General features: G+C 32.0%; 1 protein-coding gene across 6 annotated transcripts in view; it reads right to left on the bottom strand.

Annotated features, from left to right (window-relative positions):
- The window catches only part of LOC113392036 (irregular chiasm C-roughest protein-like), an 87,429-nt gene extending 73,836 nt beyond the window's left edge, over positions 1-13,593 (bottom strand). For all 6 annotated transcript variants that reach the window (XR_010309703.1, XM_026628247.2, XM_026628242.2 and 3 more), the window contains exon 1: positions 13,493-13,593. The gene's annotated coding sequence lies outside the window, so the exon portion shown is untranslated. The remainder of the gene's footprint in view (positions 1-13,492) is intronic.
- Positions 13,594-14,582: the final 989 nt, after the last annotated feature.

The raw sequence follows: 14,582 nt of genomic DNA, 5'->3' as shown, positions 1-14,582 counted from the left end.
CATATCAAGTGCCAACAGACGTCTCACGTCAAAAAGATTACATATGGTATATGTGTACGTATATACCATATGTAATCTTTCTAATTAAAATAATTCAAATTGTCAGCTTTCAAATCAAAATAACACTCAAAACTAATTTAATTCGAACAAATTACAAAGACATTAAATTCGCGAGGAATACGAGGAATTTTATTAAAATAAACTTTTACATAATTAAAAATGTTGACCGTGAAGCGAGTAAGACAACTGTTAAACAAGTAATCGATTTGTACGTCCGTGGGAAACAATGCCGGATGAGGGCAGCGTCACACTGCGCGTGACAGAATTAATTCTAAAATCTTAAGCGAACGCACGCGCAAAGCTTTTTGGCTAAACAAATCGAAATATTATTTGCTTACAAATTTACATCGTACAAATTATATTATTTTAAGATCCAACGGATCTCTTTCTTCAATTATATATTCTGTTACAAAGTATTATAATCTATATTGTTAATTATTCAGAATCTGTTGTCACGTGGTTTTATCGACTTTATAATCATAAAGATCATACTGTCTGTTTCATAGTGTTAGCAAGATTTGATACTATTCTTGATGTATGAAAATGCATATCCTTGTTCAATAAATGTATTTAATCATGTTTATAGTATTTAACGTAAACGCGTTACATAATATCAACTATTAGACAAGCTATCCTGTGCTGTTTCTAATTATAGATATAGCCTATTCCAAAAGAATAAAGATAAACAATCCATGCAGTTTGATAATAGCTCGGCTATACACTACTAACAGTTCTTGATCAATATAACTTTATTTATAATACAACACTATTCCAGTAAAATATTTATATTAACTTCCAAAGTTCCGATAACTCCGCTATCGATAATAAATATGACATATTATTCAAACTCAAATGATATTTCGTCAATTGGATGTCAAATGTTGTTATTTGCCTTTTGTCCTCCTGCGGTTGGAATAAGCTATACGTTAAAATTGAATGTGTGACGGTTGATACATTCGATGAGTACATATTCTATATCTATACTGACGACCTCCGTGGTCGAGTAGTGTGTACATAGGTTTTCATGGGTACGCCACTGTGAGGTCCCCGGTTCGATTCTACGAGTCGATGTAGGAAAAGTTCATTAGTTTTCTATGTTGTCTTGGGTCTGGGTGTTTGTGGTACCGTCGTTACTTCTGATTTTCCATAACACAAGTGCTTTAGCTACTTACGTTGGGATCAGAGTAATGTATGTGATGTTGTCCAATATTTATTATTATTATTTATTATTATTTATAGAGATTTGATGAACGCATCTAATAGGCTATTTGACTGGTCTTTAAAATCCATTTTACATTATTTAGTAGAGGTTATGGAACCCAGTAAAAGTTGTTTTTTTTTAATTCTAGTACATATTTGCTGAAAAATATCAAATTAAAAATTGCACATTTAAATAACGCGCGAAAACGCTACTTTGACAATATGGCGCTGCAATGGGGTCGGTGACGTCACTTTAATATCAATCTTCGACCACGTGTCACAGGAAATGCTGATGTTATTTCAAAAAAAATTAGAGGTATTCTTAAAAAATACATTTGAAAATTCCAAACATACTGGTTGAATTTTACTATGAACCTCAACATACATTTTTTATTACTTACAGAGAAATAATAATGATTTCAATGAAATGAATGTACCAAAGATTTCGAAGTCTATAAAGATCATTTCTATCTTTGGTTATTATCTATTTTGGAAGGTACTTTTAACCTTTTTGTGGCTTTAGAAAACATGTGCGAATCACACTCGCTCACTGAAAGTTCCGTACCATCAGACAGATAGACAAACAGACACTGATGCAACAACTATTTTACGGTTTTCGGATTTTTCCTATACTAATTCGATGGGACGTACCCTATAGGTTTTAAATCCCTTTGTATAGGAAATGTGGCATAAACGACCATATCTGTTGATTACGTAGACTTAGAGGTTTCACAGTTTTAAGACACCAAATACCTCTGAATCTGGTTTTAATTTAGTCTTTATTCCTCTACGCGTTCCTGAGAAAAGGGTCTTGACGGACAGACGGTTAGACGGACAAAAAATTAATCTAATAATGATTCCGTACGGTACCCTAAAACAACCACTACAATTACAACCTAGTATATTTCTATCTGAGCTATATAATCACGATATGACATTTTAATATGACCACATTCCACAGACTCAAATCATAATCACATACGTATTTAAAAAATCATGTGAAATTGAAAACGAAGCATTAAATATTGATAAGCAATGGCCCTAAACGTGTCGAACGAAATAGGATAAAAACATAAATTAGAAATATTTAAAGGCAATTTATTAACATCAATTATAATACGGGTTGTGGCAACACTGATATCGAGGCTAATGAACTCGCTTAATGATATAAGGAAGCTCTCATTATTCCGTCATTAGTATTGAGAGGCCGTATGATACTCCAAAATTTTCACATGCGAAGTTATTTTAAAGGATCGTAAAATTTCAAGATCAAATTTTAATGAAACATTTATAGCGTTTTTCAATTAAGTGCCTGACGTTTCACGTCTATATATTATGTAGTCATTTTTTTCTCTGGATAAACGTATTACGCGTTATCCCCACGTGAAGTGGGTATGGGTCCCCACGTATGTGGGACTCACTAATGCCCAGGACGTCCCTAGTACACCGGAATACCCACTAAAAAACCGGCCGTACCCTCTCCGTAGTGTAGTTTCGGTGGGCACAGGATCGTTTACGCTGACGGCCCAAGTATATTATGTAGTCTGCATTATGCCACTACAATTGTTATTAATATATTTTCAGTTACAACATTATTTTAAATGGTAGTAAAATTTCAAGGTCGAATTTAAATGCAACACACATACGTAACGTTTTCAAAGTACGTACGTACATAATATATAGGATGAATGATTCTATTAATTTCAAGCAATCTTATTCGAAACTGTACATACAGACCATAGGGAAATAAAGACCTAAATATAAAATATATTGGACAACATCACATACATTACTCTGATCCCAATGTAAGTAGCTAAAGCATTTGTGTTATGGAAAATCAGAAGTAACGACGGTACCACATACACCCAGATCCAAGACAACATAGAAAACTAATGAACTTTTTCTACATCGACTCGGCCGGGAATCGAACCCGGGACCTCGGAGTGGCGTACAACGTCTACAAAACCTAAAGACCTGATTATTTTTTCACTAAACATATGTATTATAATTAATAGCTACATTTGTTCAAACGTGTTAATATGCCGGTAATATTTCTTTTGTTGAACTATCGGCGCTTTACTTATGTAATTATATAATAAATAAACTAACGTATTCAGAAACAAACAGTTATTCATAAGAATATATTTATTACATAAATATTAATTAAACACTTAACCGGCTATTGGAACGAATAGCTATAAAATAAAAAAATAAAACACTTCGAATCGTGTTTGTTAACTTATCCACGGAACTCTAACCGTCACGGCTTAAACGATTGTTTTAAATAGTTTCACGCGAGATTAGTAATTAAATACCTATTAGCGAAGCTCTGATAGTTGAGTTGATTATTTTTAACGGACGCTCGTGATCCAAAGTGAACCCAGTTTCCATCAATCAAAAGTTATATAATATCAATAAACACTTAAAGTTTATAAAAATATTAGTTTAAAATGAATAGACGGTGTTAGGTATCCTATATTTATGTCCTTTCCTATGTAAACTTCATATCATTTATAAATTTATATGTAAACAATGTAGGTGTCACCCGCGTTACAGAGTTTTAGGTATTAAAAAGTAAAAAGTCTAAGGCCTTTCTGGTGATTCTAACTGGCTCCATACGAAATTTCAACGAATTCCGTTCACGGTTTGGCCGTGAAAACAGAGTGACAGTTACTTTCGCCTTTATAAATAGTATATTCATATAGATTGTTATCTAAACATTTTGAATATTTATAAGTTAAAAATATGCTCTATTCTCTATTAGTAAAAAAGTGTTGCCGAGATGGCCCAGTGGTTAGAACGCGTGCATCTGAACCGATGATTTCGGGTTCAAACCCAGGCAGCACCACTGAATATTCATGTGCTTAATTTGTGTTTATAATTCATCTCGTGCTCGGCGGTGAAGGGAAACATCGTGAAGAAACCTGCATGTGGCTAATTTCAACGATATTCTGCCACATGTGTATTCCACCAACCCGCATTGGAGCAGCGTGGTGGAATATGCTCCAATCCTTCTCCTCAAAGGGAGAGGAGGCCTTTAGCCCAGCTGTGGGAAATTTACAGGCTGCTAATGTTTGTAATGTAAAAAAGTGTTTAATGTTAAAAACTCTTAATTATTTTATTCCTTTAGACAGACATATAATAATCGTTTAGATGAAAATAGACACGGCAGGCTTATGTGTAAATATCACGTGGTCTACAGTAAATTCAAATAAAGAACAATATATATATTAGTTAGGATTTTATATAAATTTACGTAACATTTCGCGTTTTAAACGTAAACTGTCACGTTTTGGCTAGCGTAACATTTGTATGTAAATCATCCGCCAGGGCGTTGTAAATAATGGACTGGTTTCACTTCTATCAAACGTTAAACTCAACATCGTGTTGTCATATAGCGTACCATACGCTCTATACGGGAACTGTTAATTACAATTTATTAAAATGTTTTCATACGCTTGACTCAGACAATGACAGTGTTTATAAGTTGCATCACACTCAGCTGTCTGTGTGTGTGCTGAGCTGTGTCTGTGAGTGTATACGTATTAAATAAAAACGAGAATATTATATATATCATACTAATATTTGTCAGTCTGTATGTGTGCTGATCTGTTAGGTGTGTGTATATACACTTAACAGTGATTTACTTGGCGGTAGGGCTTTGTGCAAGCCCGCCTGGGTAGGTACCACCCACTCATCAGATATTCTACCGCCAAATAACAGTACTCTGTATTGTTGTGTTCCGGTTAGAAGGATGAGTAAGCCAGTGTAATCACAGGCACAAGGTACATAACATCTTTGTTCCCAAGGTTGGTGGCGCATAGGTGATGTAAGGAATGGTGAATATTTCTTACAGCGTCTTTGTCTATCGGCGGTGGTGACCACTTACCAATAGGTGGCCCATATGCTAGTCCGCCAACCAATGCTATAATATACGTATTAAATAAAAAAGAGAAATAATATTTATTATACTGATTGTCGGCTGCTTTTTACTCGCGTCTTAAGGATTGTATCATCAGGTATTAAGCATAAAAGTATATACAGCCTATATTCTTCCTTGGACCTTAAACGTGCTTCATACCGAATCTCGTCGAATTCTGATCAGTTGTTTGGCTGTGAAAGACCAACAGACAGACAAAGTGACAATCAAAATAAATACAAGTGATTGCATTTCTATCGATGTAGACACATACAGACAGACAGTTATACGTATAAATTAGCGTCTAGCCAATAACATGAACAGAGACTAAGTTTACCTTTTTTTAAGTTATGTAATTCTAAATGTGAAGTTTTTTTCAAAGCATAGATGGGAAGCGATTCCTCGGCTAACAATATATGGTTTAAACTATAGTATAGAGATTTCTAATTTGGAGGAGACTTTTGTAATTCAACTTATTACTTATGCTAATAATATTTTTCATTAATATTTTATTTAAGTTTTTTTTTTTATACAGATGGTTTAGGCAAAGTATAATCGAACTACAAAAAGAAAATCCTTATCAATAAATTTTGATTAAAGTAATCAAACGAATACATTAATTTAAAAAATCTTAAATTATATTTTAGAAACGATTAGTAAACTGCTTTTATAATGAAACAAAAATTATAAATTATACTTTTAAAACAAAACTGATAAAGAAATAGAAACGGTGTTACTAAAAAACAGCGAAATAAATGAAGCTTATTTAATTCTAGGCAACATTCCACGCGGTCACGATTTGTACCGCATTTATATTTATTCATACATATTTAGGTTTAGGCTTTTGTTACGTAGCAAACATATTTTATTATTATTTAAGGCCTCGTTGGTTTAGTGGTTATACTGTATCGGTGGGTCCGACTTCAAAACAAGATTCACGCCCAAAAAATTGGTTTTACTGATAAGAAATGATCAGTTGCCTAAAAATTGGTAGTGTTTTAACTCCCGTAGTAGAGAGCTACTCTCAAACGTAAAGCCATTAATGCTGCGTCTGATCTCTGATCATGTCAAATTGTAATCTCATCTGATTATGACTACTTAGTATTATTAGTTAGACTAGACTAGCTTAGTAGAAGTTAACATAAGACATTAGTATAATATCTCCTGTACAATATTCTCCATTAAGAATGGGTTTTACTATTCTAGAAGGATTTTTGAAAATGGAAATATTTTACTTTAGAACAGATATAGAATTGGTTATGTTTGAAGTGCACGTTTATTTAAACTATATTTAATCATCGGTTATTGATCAAGGTAAGTTAGAGGTTTTTCTTCATTCTTATTTCCTTACGCTTAAGGTTCATATTGCAAAATAGTCGGTTGTTTCTTATTTAAAGAGAAAATTGAGAGATTGCTAATACATTTGGCACAAGACTTTTGTTAGGAGTGAGTAGGGAGTATGCAAAATGGCTCAGGTTCGAACCGGTTCTTTCCAAATCCAGTTGAAACTGGTTTAACCCCAACGCAATACACATTATATTCCGGATTATCGGAATTTACAGATTATAAATTCAAGATTTTGAATATAAATATAGTTACTGCTAACATATTATTTATTAAATTGTAATTAATATATCTTATACGACAATATAATATTATATGAATAAACTTAACTGGTTTTATTTAATTTAGCGTGTACAGCGCGCAGTATTAGGAATCGGTGACATTCTTGATCGTACAGTGTAGCATGTCGCTAGAGTGCTTTTAATTTATGCGATAACTAGTTTTCGCGGCTTCGTCTACGTATGAAAGGGAGGGGAGAAGTTGTTATACCCTTTTCTGTACACCTGACAACCTGATGTGATGTTTTTTTCAGGAGTTAGTATATTAAAGAGTAACAAACTCACATTCGATACCAAGATAATGATGTTCTCTTAATCAAATTTCTTGGTGGTAGGTGTTTGTGAAAGTCTGTCTGGTTACGTACTACCTAACAACAGCAACAGTAACAGCCTGTCAATTTCGCACCGCTAGGCTAAGGGCTCCTCTCCCTTTGAGGAGAAGGTTTCAGCATATTCCACCACGCTGTTTCAATGCGGTATTGTGGATACAAATGTGGCAGACTTTTGTTGAAATTAGACACATGCGTTTACTTGAGATGAATTCTAAGCACATATTAGCACATGAAAATTCAGTGGTGCTTAAGGTACCACACACTCATCATGTATCCTACCAAGCAGTAATATTAGGTATTATTGTGTTCCGTTTAGAAGGGTGGGTGAGCTAGTGTAACTACAGGCACCAGGGACACAATATCTTAGCTCCCAAGGTTAGTGGCGCATTGGAGATGTTAGGAATGGTTAATATTTTATAGCGCTAAGGTCTATAGGTGGTGACCACTTGACATCTGGTGGCTCATTTGCCTATTCGCCTACGGTTATGGCGCCCATTCTTAATGGAGAATATTGTACAGGAGATATTATACTAATGTCTTATGTTAACTTGAAAAATATCATAATATTTAACAATAAATATAAATGAAATTTAAGTGACTGTGCCTTCTGAATATCTGCTTTTTTAAGTTTGTCTGTTTGTCCGTCTGCTTGTTCAAGGTCATCTCGTAAATAAACTATTCTAATGTATGTTATTACTGTAACGAGTATCATTAAACACATTCTAGTCTTAATATACTTAAAATTATCGAACTATTTATCGATATTTTACGCTATTTAGTGGGTAATTTTGCTATAATGTATTTCCAAGATATCGAAATCCGGGAATTGTATATAAAATTGTTATTTTTCTTCCGTTTATATTGTGAGTTTTTAAAACTTTTTATTGTTCCATGCTTTGAGTATTTATGTCTAGATAGACTGTCAAAGCTGAGAACGCTGAGAATAAAAACCGGCCAACTGGGAGTCGGATTCGCACACGAAGGGTTCCGTACCATTATCTATATAAAACGGCAAATAAATCATTTTTGTCGTATACCCATACGACCACTTAAATATTTATTCTATTCTGTTTTTACTATTTCTTGTTATAGCGGCAACAGAAATACATCATCTGTAAAATTATATATACGTATGATATGATATAGCTTAGTGACAGACGGACGGAAAGCGGAGTCTTAGTAATAGGGTCTTTTACACTTTAGGTACAGAACCCAAAAAATTGTGCAAAAAATAACACGCACACTAGCGTAGATAAGCGCACAAACGCTATCACGCACACAAAGATTATAAAGTTGTCCCGTTTCTTTTAGACAAATAAATAATCAAAGATTCCATGTATAATATAAATTTATTGCACGTATAACCGCGTGGCAGAGTCAGTTATATTAAAACAATTTATTAATGATTTTTGTTGTAAACATCCAGCGATGTATAGCTAAGTCGTTTTGTATAAATAAAAACTTGTATTTCATCTATAAATGCTTAGACTGGTCAGAAATAAAACTTGATCGTATAATTTTTACGTTGAGATAAAAGTTGTTGCACTCAATTGACAATGACGATAAAAAAAGTTTAAAGGATTTCCCGTTTAAAAAAAAAGAACAGACAAATTAACATATTATTCTAATCCCACTGTATCCGGTATACGGAATAGATGTTCTAAAATATATATGTATTTGTCAAATGCTTTTCGTATTCGCTTTGAAATTTATATTCGTAGCTATTAACCGAACGCAGTTTGGCCCGTGTATGGGGATGGGGGTTAGGTACCCAAATAGGGTATCCTGACAACTTCATGACGATCCAAATCCCTGTAACATTTTTACTTATCATTTATAGTTAGGATGCTAACTACGTGATTAATATATTTTTTAAATGTAAAATGTTTGACATTGACGTCCAATTCGTCACCAACCTTATGCCAGTAATTACACTGGCTCACTCGCCCTGCAAACTAATATAATAGAATAGTTTTATATTATGAATTGATTGTATCACAGTGTAAGAACTCATACTAAAATTACAAAAAATATATAAGTAACAATTTAGGTATATAGTTCGTAAACTATTTACTCACGTGTTACATTGTCTATTTGTTGTCTTACGAATTGACATAGCTTTTATTGAACTCGTTACAGCGTTTGTTAGTTAAGTTCAGGTCAAATATTGCAAGCTAAAATAGAACCATTTCCTCTTATTCTATGGAGTTGAAATTTTATATGTTGATTCGTTCAGTTCTGATGACAATGAATGGAAACCCACGATAGGTTACCCACTACATGGAAGACCAAACGTTAAACAGGACAGACAACAAATTTACTATGTATGTAAAGTTTTAAAGAACGTTTATTTTGCTATAAATGTATTTATAAAAAATAATAAAGAATATTCAAAATCACAATAAAAATACATATACTTTTTTTAAGTACGCTTTTACACTTTGGAATCGACATTTAACACACTATATTAAGTCAAGTTACCACCGGTTCGGAATAAAGATTCTACCGAGAATAACCGGCAAGAAACTCAGTAGTTACTCTTTTTCAACATCTAAAAATACAGTCATGTCAGTTAAATACAATTATATATGTATGTTATATATCCTGCCTGGAAGTCAGCAAGTATTAACTCCACGCTTTTTTATCATCTATATAATCTTGTATCGAATAAAATGCTTTCTTTACCAATGTATTATTTACAAATGATTTTAATTTATGAAACGGCAAAGTTAAAAATTTCTGCGGAATTTTATTATAGAAACGGAAAATAATATATACATATAATAAAATTGGAGTGTCTGTTTGTAATATTAAAATAACCCATTTTTACTAAATGCATATGTATGTATACACGGTACATATACCTAAATAACATTTTTTACAACGGCATACAACGAGATCTTAAATTAAAGTAATATTTTAAGTTAATCTGTAAATATATTCAACTTCCACGCGAGCATATCCCGCGCAACTGCTAGTAAATATATAATCTGTCTCTGAAATACTTATTTCAAAACAGAGTTTCACAACAGATTATAAATAATATTTTATAAACTATTACAGGGAATTCATTGTCCACGGTTAAAATTTACGTCGACTTGCTCATTCATTATTTACAGAGGCTACGGATATGACATTTAATTATGATTCTAGCTTAGCATCATTATTCAGAATTATCGAACGTCATATATGATGAAGAATTATGAACCACACTCGATTTATAGGCATAATCGATAACAGTTAGAGTGAACGGGATAGATATAGACTGTTCTAATTGGAGAGAGAGAGAGAGCAGAATTTTAATGATGACGTTATAATTATCACAATTCTGCCTTTATCGTTGGACTATTGACTATTCCAGTAGTAGAAAACATTGTATGTTAGAATGATTTATAATCTGATTTGTGGTAACACATTGATACTTCAAGTGTGTCAATAATTGTGTGTTTGAGTTCGTAGTGTAGCTCCTCCTGATTGGTTAAAGACTAAGTACAAATTTCGAAGCTGAATACAGCCAAGCTTTGTTGTACTGGTCCAAATAGTATTCGATAATCTTTAGAGCTATCATGTACGAAACTCGAATGTCACTGCAAATCAAGCGTCAGAAAATGATATGATATTTAAACGACACTCACTTCTTATAATATAGCGTGTGAGATCAGAAGTAAATTCTTACAATATATATATATTTGTCCTGTATGCCTTCCTACACTATTCGTCCGTGTGTTATAATACTTTGGTGAGGTAATCTGAGAATGCCAGCGAATGGCAAAAGCCTAATCCAATCTAATTTGTGCGTTTGTCTCCTTTATGTATCTACCTGGGCAAAACCCCACGGTTAACTTGTATTTAATATAGATAACGATTTGGCAAAATCAAAAAATTCTTCATATAAAAAAAAACTGCTATAGAACCTTATCAATGAATGTTCAAGCTTTCAATAGTTAATAACACAGTACTATCAATTACCAGTAATAATGATCCTTATAGAACAATTTTTCTGTCGATAATATAAAAAAGCCGGAGGTCAAAGTAAATTGGTCTAATTGTATGTATTTTTTGCGTATCCACAATGGATAGCGACTTAGGATTCGTGTCGGCGTTTTACAACCGTTAAATTTGCAATCCGTCATGGTATAATGAGATTAATATAAAATTCACGAAAATCATTTCGGAATTTATATAAAAATACGAAAATCATTTCGGAATTTATATAAAAATACGAAAAAATATCGTATTTTATAGAACATTTTCTTATTAAATGGATAAAACCGGACCTGAGCCGATCTACATTAATTAGGGCCGAATTAATGCATAACATTAAAATTCTTTATTTAAACATAACTCTTTCTATGTTTCATAGAATGGTTCATTATAAATACGTAAAGACAGATAAAGACTAAAGTTACCTGTCGTGACGTTTGACATTGAGACCAGACTCGCACACACACAATATACATTTGTGTGTCGTATTGCTTTCTGTCAATTTTTTGAATTATTTCAAGTCTTGCAGAGTTGAAGCAATCTGCAACGTAAAGGAAGTCGTTAGAGCGCTTTTTAGGCTCTAATGCCTCAGGACACGATACGATGTAGACTCTGGACTGTTACTGAGAATATCATGGCATAGAAACCCAATAACTTCCTTACTCACTTGTCCGGGGTTTGAACGCAAGTCCTCAGGATCTACAGCCTTATAAATAACCACTATACTAGCAAGGGAGTTGTACGGAATTACTAATGGCTGGGAACATATCTCTCTGCGCAATCTTATCTAATAAGGATTCATAAATAACAACCTAGAAATATGATGCCAATCTTCGATTGCCGAATGCACTGCTTCCCAAACTTTTTACCACGACACTCTTAATCGTAAAAAAATACTAAATAGTAATCACTTATATTTTTATTTTCCCAGAGCACCTAATTGTTCGATTCCATCCCTGAATCTAACAAATATTAATAACACGCTTCTTTGTTAACAGGTTTGTGAACATTTTATAAAATTTATTATGCGGAAAGAAATATAGATTTTGGTCACTTCTGAAAATTAAGTTTTATACGTTTTAAGTTTATATTTAAATATTGAATAATAGCATATATTATACGCTTTAATAAAAGCCTTCCGAAGTTTATCACATCAACAGTTTTAAATATAATACTCACAGATAGAAAGTGTTAAGATCTGTCACATATTGTCACTTGACTACATTATTTAGTAGAAACAAAATCTCGGACAAAAAGTCAAGGGATCAAAAATAAACGAGATAAATAAAAAAAAAATCTTGATACCCAACACCTGCCCTAATTACGTAGGAAAACGTAACCTGTTATACAAAAAAACCTTTAAAATTTATACGCATTTATCAAACGAAAAATAATATAATATATAACTCTTAACCCATTTGCATAAGGTTCAATTTCCAATAATCATTCTATAAACCAACCGCAAATAACTTGATATAATACAAATTTCATATATATTGATAAAGTACACGTGACGACTTTAACAGTGAAACAATAAGGTTGATTTTTCAATGATTTCAAATAAGATAACTGCAAAGTTTTGTGCCTATACTCATCTCGAGGTAAATCAACTTTTTGTTGCAACTACTTGTTAATATAGTTTTTTTATGGGTTTGTTTAAGTTTTGAGATAGCCTTGGAATTATGTGGTCTTATAAGGCTTCCAAGCTTTTTATTTTTATTTATTTTATTATTACTTACTTGAAAATGATTATATGTATATATGAAGATGAATATATGTATATATTAAGTATAATATTTAATATAAATATTTTAAATTGTTTTATAAAAAGTTTTCATCATATAAACATAAAAAATATAAAATTATAAATTACGTATAATTCATAGAAGACGCTGGCGCCATCTTTTATTTGTAAATGGAACTTCAAAAACGTCATTTTTAATATGATTTATACCTATTACAATAATAAAATATGTTAATACATTTATTATCAATATTGAATGTATATATATAGTATGTAAATATGTAATATTAGAAATATTTTGATATTAATAATTAATCATTTACAAATATTTCATTTATATAAATATATTTTTTAAAGAAAGTACATATTATTAAATAAATCATTTTTTCAAATGTTTTAAAGATTAATATTTTTTGTATACTTATATACATATAATATTTCTATCAATAACAGATTTATATAAATTATATATCTCTCTATTTATATATCTCTAAACATTAGCGACATGTATAACAAAGATTCGCTTAAAATAAAAACAATAACAAACAATGTTTTCAAAAATAGAATACTTGCCTTAAAAAAAAGATAAGAACAAAAAAATATCAAATCAAAGCAATAACGAAACGCTTACCAAATAAACGTAATCCGAACACATCCGAGAAACAAAAATCCGTCCACAAAACACGACACGTAAAATTCACACTGCACTAACGACACGACTAGCGTTGTTGCTCTTTGATACCGTACTGACGTCTGACTTGCTTCGACCCTCCAACGAACGCTGCAGCTATGATAAGCTCCTGGATCTGTGATGGCGCGAAAAGTTAGCATATCAATAAACAACGTACAGCAATATATGTTATGATCACAAGAGTTTTGTATGATTATGAAATACTGGAATTGTAGTAAAAAATTAAATTTCGAATTTGATTGCACGTTTCTGATGCAAGTATGTTTCACACGTGTCATGTGTTTATTTTATATTAAACTTTTTTTTTATATAGTTGTAATGGAATAGACGATTTTTTCCATCTCACCTGATGGAAAGTGTAGATGAAGACGGAGGTGGTACACGGCCATCCAAAAGAAACGTGTTCACTCTACTCTTAAAGGCTCTAGAGTTCAACTTATCAGGAAAAATAGACGCAGGCAGTTCGTTCCAAATCTTGGCGACTCACAAAAAACCAAAATTTTTAAAAAAAATGTTGTTTTTTTTAAAAAAGAGTGGTTTGTTCTACAAATTAAATTGGAAACTCGATGAAATATTGGCCACCCGTGGCTACATACGCTGGCTAACTCACCATATATCTTTGTTGGTAGATTAAATGGTAAGTAGTAGCTACTCAAATGTGTATCTTTGTAAGCATATTATTCAATACAAGATTATATGGATGTTAAAAAACTATTTTTTGTTGACTTCCAGATAGGATATATTATATGCATATATTATTATGTATTTAATTAACATAACTTTGTATTTTAAATGAAAAGAGTAACTACAGAGTTTCTAGCCGGTTCTTCTCGGTAGAATCTACATTTCGAACCGGTGGTAGCTTCACTTAGTATAGTTTTAAAATAAAATGACTATTCAAATGTGCCTGTAAAAGCTTACTCGAACAAAGTATATTTTGTTTTTATTTATTTAGATTTTTGTATTGCAAATATTATTAAACATCAATAAGTTTGTAACGCTATGTAACGGTGATATAATAAAGTAAATT

Source organism: Vanessa tameamea, chromosome 27 (genome assembly GCF_037043105.1).
Source record: "Vanessa tameamea isolate UH-Manoa-2023 chromosome 27, ilVanTame1 primary haplotype, whole genome shotgun sequence".
Taxonomy (NCBI): Eukaryota; Metazoa; Arthropoda; class Insecta; order Lepidoptera; family Nymphalidae; genus Vanessa; species Vanessa tameamea.
This window is presented reverse-complemented; position numbering and strand designations above follow the sequence as displayed.